Consider the following 12,774-nt stretch of genomic DNA (forward strand, 5'->3'; position numbering starts at 1 on the left):
TGCTAAATGAAGAGAATGAATGGGAGAAAAAGAGTCTACCAAATGTCAACCCAACAGAGGGACTTGCTATTCGAATTGACAGTAGTTTGGCAGATAAAGTAATTAAGGATATGAATACAGGGCAAGCCCTTGTCCCAACAAGACAATGGAGAACCAAAACAAACATTATCATCACCTCATGCTTTTTTATTTAAAAAAAACAAAGGTGAGGAAGTGACAGAAACCTTCAGAAAGATATGTGTTTCGTATGGTGAGGAAGCTGTAATAGAATATATGTGCCAAAAGTGGCTTATATGATTTCAATCAGGAAATTTTTAGATTGAAAATGCACCTCACTCTGGTTGGCCAATGAAATTAACAGCAACAAAATGAAAGAAATAGTTAACACCAACCCAAAACTAAATCACAGATATTATTCCAGATCAATTGAATGAGATTAACCTTGCTTAATGGGTTTCCATCTGTGATCCACTGCAAAAAACAAAGAAATGATCCTTTCTTGAAGAAAATAGTAAGAGGGGATGAAAAATGGATCATCTAAAACAAGGTGAAATGCAAATGGTCATGTGGGAAGTGCAGCAAACCACCACAAACAACCTCCAAAGCAGGACTTCACCTGAAGAAGATTATACTTTTAATTTGGTGGGATTGTAAGGGTGTTGTCTTTTACAAGCTTCTTCCAACAGACAGCACCATCAGTTTGGATGTGTACAGTGATGATCGTCCATTTAAACTGACAATTTATAAGGGTATAAAACAAATACTTGAAACAAATTGTGATTTGTGTGTGATCTGTATCAAAGAGTGAAGCATGTTCTTAATGCATATGCAGTCTGTATCAAATGGATTTCAATGAAATTCTTTTCCAGTTGTTATTTAGGTCAAAATAATAGTATCTGTGAATTTTTAGGCAATTTCATTCACTAGAAAAATCTCGGCACAAATGGGTTAAATGCAATAATCCACCCGAACAGACCACCTCTTGATAATTGTAAGGTTTTCTCCTGCAACCTCCATATTCACCTGACACTTGTGCTTTCATATTCCCTCCTGTTTCCGTCTCTTCAAAAATTCACTGAATGGACAAATCTTTGACACTGAAGAAGGTGTAAAATTTCAGTAAGAAGAGTTTTTTTCCCCAGTAAAGACATGAAATTTTTTGAATAGCGAATAACAGATCTGTCCACAAGATTGCAGAGGATATTTGAATGAAAGGTTAATCATAATATTGATTGAATAACTTGCATTTTGTTTAAAACTTGTGTTTTATTTTCACTTAAAAAAACCAGACAGACATTTTCGACTAACTCAATAGAATCAGAGAGAAAGCAATGATGTTTATTTTGAATATCAACAATAGACCTGAAGGAAAATGTTATCTTCTGTTACTTGTTTCAGTCATTAGACTGGTGGCCATGCTGGGGCACTGCCTTGAAGAGTTTTCGATGAATGGACCCCGGTACTTATCTTGTCTTTAAAGCTCGGTACTTATTCTATTAGTCTCTTTTGTTGAACTGCTATGTCATGGGGACATAAGCACACCAACATTGGTTGCCAAGTGGGGGAGGTGAGGACAAACACTGACTCAAAGACACATACACACATGAAATTATTCTTTGTAAGCCTAGTGATGGTTCTATCGGTCTCTTTGCTGAACTGCTAAATTACGGGGATATAAACACACCAGCATCGGTGTGACAAACACAGACACACAAACATACATACAAATATCTATATATATATATTACCTACACTGCTGCACTTACCCTTACCTCTCCAACACCACCCTCATCACTGGCACCCATCATCGACCCTATCATATCACCGACTCCTTCACCTGCACTTCTAGCAAAGTAATCTACTGCATCTCCTGCTCTCTCTGCCCTTCTCTATACATCGGGCAAATGGGACTCGGCAATGACACCGTGGTCTCACGCCATTTCCGCTCTAACAGTCACTCTTTGCAACACCTGTCTGTTTTTGGATAGTCATTGCACAGGGGCCATCTGGACTCCCGTCTTCGCTGTGAACAGGGATTAATCTTCTCTCTTCACTCCTTTGCACCAGATGGGCTCAACTCTCCTCCGCTCTTCATCTAACCCTCCTCTCTTCCTCTCATACCTACTTCCTCCCACCCATCTCTACTCTCTTGCTCTGACTCCTACTTTTTCTCTTCTTTTATCTCTGCTTCTTTCTGTGTTCCTTTCTGTGGAAGAGTGTAGGCTCAAAACATTAAAGACTTTTTCACTTCCTGAGCATTAAACTAATACATCTGGGTGTTGCCTACACCACTTCTCTTCGTCTTTTGTCTTTTTGTGAATTCTCCCTATATATATACTACGTGATTCTTTCAGTGAAGTGGCCCACTTGGCACCGTGCATTTGTCGCGTCGCAATGGCTGCGATATATGATCAGATCCACTCATACAGCTTTGGTTGGCCCGAGGCTACAGTAGAAGACACTCGCCTGAGGTGCCACACTGTGGGACTGGACCCAGAACAATGTAGTTGGTAAGCAAGCTACTTACCACACAGCCACTCCTGTGCCTTTATATATCTATCTATCTATATATTATATATATACCATATATATATATATATATATATATATATATATATATACATACATACATACACACACACACACACACACACACACATGTAACAGACTTCTTTCAATTTCCATCTACCAAACCCACTTACAAAACTTTGGTCAACCTGAGACAGTGGGACAGAACCCTGTTGTTAAGAGGCAAGCTGCCATCCACACAGCCATGCCTACGCCCATATTGTTAATATTCATAAACATTGTCCAAGCTGAAACCTGCCCATTGTAGTCAGTAGCCGACATTAATGATAGTTTCAATTATTTGATATTACTGGTGTTATCTCCTCTTTTTCAGTTGCAAGAAAAATCACAGTTAATTGAAGTTCTACTCCCTATAGTACATGTTAAAAACTACTGGCTGCATTCAGTGTTTCTTTAGTATGTTTCTAGCTTTCTAGATGAATCCCTGTTCGAAAGTAACTTAAATCTTTACACCTTCACATTATTACATAAGTAATTATTGTTGAATATCTTATGCAAAACAGATTAAATTAGGAATGTAATGTGTCTCTTATAAAAATATTTTCAAAGTATTGGTTAATGGCTATTTTATGCCAGAACATTAATTTACGTATACACTTAAATCCTAATATATTATTCTAATTTATGCTATCACACTTATGCAAAATCATAGTAAATAACATCAAAACTTATTTGAAGAGCAATATTTTACACAAGAAGAAGATAAGTCAGTAATTAGCTCATTAGATATTTGAAGATATCAGTTATCAGTTTTACATTTCAAAGAAGATAACATTTTTCTTCTGTACCAAGTTTATAAATGCAAATAATAATAATAATAATAATATTTACTCATCAAAGTCTAGATATTCTTTCTGTATCTAGATTAATTTGCATAAATAACAGTTCTTTCAATATGAAACTATACAACTTATGGCCGTGCCCCAACATGGCCAGAACTTATGGCTGAAATTGATAATAGAAAAACTAAGATTAAGTTCATCATCATCATTATTTAAAGTCTGTTTTCCATGTTAGCATGCATTGGACAGTTTGACTGAGGTCTGGAGACCAACGGCTGCACCAGTCTCCAATCTGATCTGGCAATTTTTCCACAGTGGATGCTATTCCTAATGCCAACCACTCTGAGAGTGTAGTGGGTGCTTTTTATGTGCCACCAGCATGGGAGCCAGTCAGGCGGACCTGGCTTCGATCACATTCAGATGGTACTTTTTACATGCCACTGGCACAGGAGCCACAGTTACAATATTGGTTTTACTTGACTCAACAGGTCTTCTCAATAATATCCCCTGACGCCTCAGGGGTATTCTTAACAAGGCCAGACATGCATGGCTGCGATCTCACTTTAGTTCCTGGGTCTTCTCAGTCACAGCATGTCTCCAAAGGTCCCGGTTTCCTGTCATTGACTCTGTGAGGCCTAGTGTTCGAAGGTCACGCTTCACCACCTCATCCCATGTTTTCCTGAGTCTACCTCTTCCACAGGTTCCTTCTACAGTTAGGGAGGGGCACTTCCTCACATAGCTGTCTTTATTCATACGTAACACATGACCATACCAGCATAGATGCCTCTATTGCACACCACATTTGATGCTTCTTACGCCCAACTTTTCTCTCAGGGCACTTACACTCTGTCATGTATGAACTCAGACATTATGTAATAAAAAGCAAATCTTCCGGAACACTGTGGATATTACAGTTCTATAATTAAGAGATGAGGAATTATGTACATTATTTACATTTGACAGATATTTGTCCTCATCTTATTTGCTGTTAACACGTTTCGGCTGATATACCCTCCAGCCTTCATCAGGTGTCTTGGGGAAATTTTGAGCCTGGGTTCTCATTCCTAAGGTATTTTTCGATGTTATTATTATTATTATTATTATTATTATTCAGGTCACAGCCTGGAATTGAACTTGGAATTTTAGGGTTACTAGCCTGCGCTCTTAACCACTACGCTATATGCCCGTGGGCATCAGCCGAAACATTGTGTTAACAAAGAAGATGAGGACAAATATCCTTCAAATGTAAATAATGTAAACTGAGGATATTTTCTGAAATATGAAACCCTGATGCTAAGGTTTGCTAAATCAATTAAGCTAAGAAAGAAGCTGTTCAAATCCAGTGAGTGCAGTTTCATGGCTGGGTGTCATACGGGCAATCCATATGACCTGCAGAGTAGCAGTTACAGATGCCTGATGAGCCTAATTAAAGGAATTTTTGCAAATTTAGTTCAACATAATTAGGAGGAGGCACGACTGTGTGGTAAGAAGTTTGCTTCTCAACTACATGGTTCCAGGTTCTGTCCCACTGTAAGGCACCTTGGACAAGTGTCTTCTACTATAGCCTCAGATCAACCCAAACCTTGTGAGTGGATTTGGTAGACAGAAACGGAAAGAAGCCCACCGTGTGTGTGTTTGTCCCCTCATCACGAGTTGACAACCGGTGTTAGTGTGTTTACATCCCTGTAACTTAGCAGTTCTGCAAAAGAGGCTGATAGAATAAGTACTAAGCTTAAAAATAGGATATATGAACTTGGACTGAAATGAGGTGAGTATGAACTGCTGGTTTAGTAATGCTAATGATTATGAAAGGTAGAATAAAGCAGGGGCTCTGGCAGGGCCTTAGAAGTATAACCTGAAGTGTTCTAGAGAATTGGCCGAGATGAACTTCATTCATGAATGCGAAAACGATGCTGGCTAAAAAGTGCTGTTAGCCATTGGTGGAGAGTATCTATGGCAGAGATACTCTGAGGAAGACGTGGGTAAAATTTGTGAGATCAGATTTCATAATGCTAAGAAAATATCAAGACATCTGACTATTTTGATTGCAAGAAATGAAAATTCATTTATTAATGATGAGGATTATTCATGGGTGTGATTGTGTGGTAAGAAACTTGCTTCCTAACCACATAGTTCTTGGTTCAATTCAACTGCAAATGTCTTCTACTATAGCCTTGTGTGTGGATTTGGTAGAAAGAAGTTGGAAGAAGCCCGTTGTATATGTGTGTGACCAATGCTTGACTACCAGTGTTTACTTCCCCATAACTTAGTGGTTCGGCAAAAGGAACTGATAGAATAACAACCAAACCTAAAACAAAAAAGTACTTGGGTCGAATCGTTGAACTAAAAGTTCTTCAAGATGTTGCCCCAGCATGGCCACAGCCTAATGATTAAAACAAGAGAAAAGATAAAGATATAAAACCTTGAGTCTACATAGTATTTGTTTACTGATTTATAGGAATCCAGATCTGCCCATCTTGATGAAAAAATATATATATAAAAAGAAAGAAATATATAAAAACTTGGGTTGATGTTTAATCTATAACCGTGGTTATAGATTAAATATCTTGACTCTCAGACTCCTTGGTTTCTTTGAACCTGTCACCTCTGAGAATGCCAAACTTGGAATGTTCATATATTAGGTTTCTGAAATTTTAGATGAAGTTTATGATAGAAGTTATAAAAATATACTTTATGTGTTTCTAATCTTAACAAAAATGTAAAATTAGATACAATACTATTTACTCCATTAATCAAAACCAATTAAATTGATTTATTACACATTTAAGTTACACATGAAGAGTAATTTCTGTATACAAAACAGTGGTTTACACTTTCCAATTGTAAGTTTTCATGGTAACTTGTTTTTGTAGTGAATAGATTATTGATACCAAGAACATGTTTGTTATCTGCAGCTCTTATTTTTCAATATAATGGAAATTATTAAAAGCAAAAAGAATACTAAACATGTACAGTTTCTTCAATTTATTTTTATCCTTTATCTTATTTCTAATTTATCATAATTTATAGATATGATTTGGAATAATAATGTTCTTTGTCATGTACACTATTAAACCATGGTTATGAAACTGTTTAGATTATTCAACACATTTGTAATATTTATAAAAGCAGTAAAAAGAAAAAAAAAGTGAGGAATGGTAAAGAATGACATTTTGAGCTAGCTATTTCTTTGAAGAAATGAGAAGTGTTGGCGGCTTGTCAACGAAGCCAGCTAATACATGACAGAAATGTCAGAATTCACTTCTCATAATACATGAACAAGGGAGTCTCTACAAAGTCACTTAATCATTTCAAAAAAGCAGCCACATTTTCCTCAAAACTATATCATACTGTCTTAACCCTTTCATTACTGTATTTATTTTGAGATGCTCTGTGTTTCTTTCAGTTACTTTAAATATAACAAAGAATTTAGTAAAATAACTTAGTTATCGTTCAGCTAGTGTTAGGAACATAAATTGTGACTAAGGTTTGGTGGAAGATTTTAATTCAGAACTTATGAAAACAAGACATTTGTAATCAGAGCCAGAACCAGTTTCAACTGGGATGGTAACGAATGGATTAAAGAATGAATAACACATGGGATAAGTTAATGTTAGGATGGCCACAGATGAAACATCTTTAATTGCTGATCTGCTCCTTCAAAAGGGGTTCTTGTTGTTGTTGGCACTCCGTCACTTACAACGTCGAGGGTTCCAGTTGATCCGATCAATGGAACAGCCTGCTCGTGAAATTAACGTGCAAGTAGCTGAGCACTCCACAAACATGTGCACCTTTAATGTAGTTCTCTGGTATATTCAACGTGACACAGTGTGACAAGGCTGACCCTTTGAATTACAAGCACAACAGAAACAGGAAGTAAGAGTGAGAGAAAGTTGTGGTGGAAGAGTACAGCAGGGTTCGCCACCATCCCCTGCCGGAGCCTCGTGGAGCTCTAGGTGTTTTCGCTCAATAAACATTCACAACGCCTGGTCTGGGAATTGAAACTGCGATCCTATGACTGCGAGTCCGCTGCCCTAACTACTGGGCCATTGCGCCTCTACAAAGGTGTAATATCAGGTTCTACTGTCTGTTTTGCCAGGATTTCTGCAGTTGGATGCCCTTCATAACTCCAAACTCTTTACAGAGTGTACTGGATGCTTTCTATGTGCCACCAGCACCAGTATTTTTTACATGGCACCAAGCTAATTATAATAATTTAGATGCAAAAGGTAAAAATAAAATCAGTTTTTGAAATATTGTGTTAACAACAAACAAGATGAGGACAAATATCCATCAAATGTAAATAATGTAAATAATGATGAAACTATATTGAATGGAATGTATTTGATGAAAGGGTGATTCAATGAGGAGCTGATCTGGACTAAAAACAACAGCTACAAGTAGATATTACAGATTAACTGCAGAAGAAACAGAAGGCTGAACTGAGAGCAATGACATGTTTACATAGAGTATGTAATATAATATTTAGATTTATGAGTTTATAGAGCAAGATGCTGATACTAAAATTGCTTTAAAATAGCATTTAATAATTGTAGTTGCAACAGCTTTGCTTATGAAGTTGCAGATTCCAGTATCTGAAGAATTCATTCTTGGCTTTACTGAAATATCATTAAGGTTACTGACGTAAATATTAACAAGTTAAAGCATTGATATTTATGTACGGAGTGAGAATTAGAAAAGATGGGCAACGATTTTGAAAAAGAGAGTTAAGTAAGACTAATTAATAAGTAGATAATTATAAATGAATTGCATTTAGCTTAGCATTAACACACTTTAAGACATTTATGTTGAACCTTACTCAGGTCAGTTCTATCAGTCATCTTTTAGTGGCGAATAATAAAATAAATACAAATCAAATCCTAGGGTTAATAAATCGATTATACCATTCCCCAAGATGAGGCTTCATGTCAAAATTAGGAATCAATTCAATTAGGAAATCTTGTTTTCACATGTATTCTATTTAATATAAACTTACAATTACGTCACACCTCAACACAATCTTACGTCCCCTTCATTATTTATAAATGAATTAAGCTTTCATTTAAATACAGAGTAGCAGGTAGCATGTTAGCTACTTCAGAGAGTAACAGCTCTACCCATCAACAATTCTGGAATCAGCTGGCTCCAGTTGACAGCAGTGTCCAGAGTTGTAGACACAAGAAGGTAAATATGACAACAGATATTGATGACCGGCTGTCAATTCGTTGGTGTCATCAAAGATCATATAACATTTGGTGATGACAATCAAAAGCCCAAGCTTTTCATCATTGTGAGTGAGAAGAGGATTGCTACTAGTTTGTTATAAATCAAGATACCAAGTTTTATAACCTTAACAGTGGATATCTACAGGAAAAGCAATGGCAATTGATGAATATTGGATGAACTCGTTTTGATTTGAAGTGATGCTCAAATTTACTTTACCAAAACTTTCGGTACATTTTTATTAATAACAATGCTAACAATAATGTAATAATTTTTAGTTTCAGATTTTAGTTACCTGTGCTTTATACCAAATTGATGGCAACCAGACTTGGAAATTTTTACATTGTTCAATCTCCTTGAAATAGCAGCCCAATCACCTTTAAATCACATACAATTGTCTTAAGGAAAGAAAGAGACATTGGCTAACATAGCCCGACAGAACTGCCTTGAAATAAGATGGGATGGTCATGGTTGGAATGGCCATCTACATGGCTTCTTAATTTGCTAGAGACAGTAATTAAATCTTTTCAAATCATACCCAACCATTTTAAAACAATGAGGGACACACTAGATAACGTAGTTTCAGATACATTATGATTAAAAGAGACTCAATTTTGTAGGCTGATGTGAGGTTAAATAACAATCAAAGAAAAAGAGATGAACACAGTTTGGACAAGTAGTTAGAATGGATTTTATAGGTGCAGGTATTTTCATGTAGTTAAGGAGTTTGCTTTTCAACCATGTAATTTCAGGTTCGATTCTACTGTGTGCAATTCTAACCAAAATTTTCTACTGTAACCTCAGAACTTGTTAAGGACTTGTAAAGGAAATATTGCAGAGGGAAACCTAATATGTGTATGTATACATGTGTGTGTATATGAGCATGTATAGAATGTCCCTACATATTCTAAGTGTTGGTGACAGGAAAGGTATCCAGCCATTCAACACTGCCTCAGAAATTTGACAAACCATATCAGCATAGAAAAATGGACATAAAATGAGGAGGATGAAGATAATGACGCTGATAAGAATATTTTTGTATATCAGTGTAAAACAGTGCATGAAGTTACCAGGCTGTGTATCGAAAGATAACCAATTCATATTCTTTGTTCTCTTAGAAGTTTCTGTCATTGGAATGCAGACATGCTGGAGAATAGCCTTAATTATTTCTAATTGATTTCAGCAATGCCACTCCCAGTATTTATTTCAACCAGGTTTCATTCTTTCAATGTGGCTGGCATTAGAAAGGATATCCATGCCAAAACAGACAATGGAACCTGGTGGGGCTCCTGGCCTTTTCAACTCCTGTCAAACCATCCAACACATGCCAGCATGGAAAACAGAATGGATGTTTTGATGATGATGATGACTATTTATCAAATGGCTAAGTTATCTTTAGGTAAAGTTGACTAACATATTCAAACCCCAAACTCCTGATGTCTTTAAAATTTAAAGTCCTCCTCCATGTACAAGAGTTACTGTATATTCTCTTGTATTTGTGATAGAAAGGTTAGTTAGATGACATAGTTTCAGATACGTGATGATTAAAAGAGGCCTAACTTTATGCAGTAACGACCTATTGTACAAAACCCCAACTGGAACTGGCAGACTATTTGTTGTCCCACCCCAATTACATTTTATGCAGCAACCAGTACCCCACCCCTCCAGTTATTCAGGACTTCCACATATACTAAACAATATGTATGGTTCTGACAAGTGCAAATTCTATTTTCAGATGTAAAGTATACAGAAATCTTTTTGTATGACTGAAAAGTTTCTGGAGGGACTTGATACCAAAATGACTGATTGTAAACATAAAGAGGTTCTCAAAAGACAGCACAGTCCTTAGTAAGTAATTTTGTTACTGATAAAATGGAAGCATTCCAACTTAGCCATTTTGGATAGAAAAAGTTAATAATACATAATAATAAGGTTAAAATTTGATGGAATACATATTCTTTTCTAGGTTAGGCACAAAGCCCAAAAGTTTTGCAGAGAGGGTCAGTCGATTAGATCGACCATAGTACACAACTGGGTACTTAATTTATTGACCCCGAAAGGATGAAAACAAAGTCGGCCTCGGCGGAATTTGAACTCAGAACGTAACGGCAGACAAAATACCGCTAAGCATTTTGCCCAGCATGCTAAAGTTTCTTATTTTTTTTATTGCCTACAAGGGGCTAAACATAGAGGGGACAGACAAAGGGATTCAGTCGATAACATCGACCCTCAACGCCAGTGCGTAACTGGTACTTAATTTATCGACCCTGAAAGGATGAAAAGCAAAATCGACCTTGGTGGAATTTGAAACTCAGAACGTAATGGCAGGCGAAATACCACTAAGCATTTCGTCCAGCGTGCTAATGTTTCTGCCAGCTCACCACCTTTGATGGGATACATATTATTAAATGTAACAAGATTAATTGTAACAAGATTAATCAAAATTCCAAAAGTCAAAATAAAAGAAAATAAGATGAGGTTATAACTTTGGATCCAAACTTGCATTTGCCACATAGAAATTTGAAGCCATAACTTAGGCATGGTTTGGCTATGTCCACAACTGAGTTCCTGTTCAATCTGCTGCTGTTGCTCATGTGATAGCTTCTCCAGACATTCTTGAAACCTCCATAAACACAATCTGTAAATAACGATGAATTTTGTCACCCTTGGTGATATGTGGTGCTTGAAAAGGCCCGTCATGCCAAGTGAAACCATAGCCATGCCCAATGCCAGTTCCAGTTGACTGGCACCTGTGCTAGTGACATGTAAAGAGCATTGTTCGAGCATGTGGCCGTTGCTGGTCACACATCAATGTCATCCACTACACTCTTAGAGTGGTTGGTGTTAGGAAGGGCATCTAGCCGTAGAAACCATGCCAAACCAGACTGGAACTGAGTGTAGCTCCCCAGCTTATCGGGTTTTCAGTCGAACCATCCAACCCATGCCAGCATGGAAAACAGATGTTAAATGACTATGATGATTGGCAGAGTGTTGTAGACATCCAAATGGGTCTGATATTCTCCATTCTAAACAACACACATTTCTTTGCCACTCATTCTAATGAATACAATTTCAACTCATTGCAATTGTAGATATTTTCCTTGCATGTTGTACATCATGTTCTTTTGGTATTTGTAATGCATGGACACCTTTTCATGACTCATGCAGTACAATAAACCATGTTCAAAGGTTAGTCTGGTGTTGTCTGATTATTATACACAGCTTACAGTGAACTAACAACTCATTCCAGTAAGATTGGCACAAACATCTGCAAGTAACAATTGACTTCGGTGCTAGAAATGGCAGTCAACTCAAGGCACAACAGAATCATTGTAAAGTTAATATGGTAACTTGGCTTTACTTGGGAATAACACACAACCTGAACTAAATATCTAATGTACAATCAAACCTTGCTACAAGGTAATTAACTACTTGTTTAAACAACCTATTATGTTACATTTGTGTGTAATCACTAATATTGCATTATAATGAAGAGATACGAAATTGTATAACAGCAAGTATTAACAATAATTGTATCAACTTCCTTATAACATACAATTTAGAGAACATTCAATTACATATACAATTAATTATACAGCTGTTTCTCATGTAATTTTTAAATAGCAACCTCTAATCACTATGAACAAGCCAACAGAGTCAGTACAATTAGTGTAATGCAATTAAGGAAACTACATAAGATACATTTTGAGAAATCTTTATACCAGAGGCAAATTTAATTTACATTTGAATTATAGAAATAAATCTTTCCTAAAAAGTATTATAAATTTATATTATGGCTGTTTCAGACAATTTATATTTATTGAACTTCAAAATATCTTCAAGGATAAATGCATTACTCGTGACATAATATGATCAAATATTTGAGATATTTTCCCAAGACGGTTTGCACCACAGGAATACATTCTCAAATTGATGGTTTATTCACCAAGGTAATTAATACTAAAGTGACAACTAACCAGCAGCTGAAAAGCATTGACAGAAAAAAGATTGACAGTATAAATACATTCGTGTTTTCAGTTTTCATCGGCTTTTAGAAACATTACTTTGCTCATCTATTTTAAGTGATTATTTACCTTATTTACATTTGATGGATATTTGTTCTCATCTTGTTTGTTGTTAACACAACATTTCGGCTAATATACCCAGCAGCCTTCATCAG

The 12,774-nt window shown here is 36.3% G+C and overlaps 1 long non-coding RNA gene across 2 annotated transcripts in view; it reads right to left on the bottom strand.

Annotated features, from left to right (window-relative positions):
- LOC128250439 (uncharacterized) overlaps window positions 1-12,774 on the bottom strand; it is a 160,810-nt gene that overhangs the window by 132,306 nt on the left and 15,730 nt on the right. The window lies entirely within an intron of this gene.

This window comes from Octopus bimaculoides, chromosome 2 (genome assembly GCF_046866305.1).
Source record: "Octopus bimaculoides isolate indiv1 chromosome 2, ASM4686630v1, whole genome shotgun sequence".
Taxonomy (NCBI): Eukaryota; Metazoa; Mollusca; class Cephalopoda; order Octopoda; family Octopodidae; genus Octopus; species Octopus bimaculoides.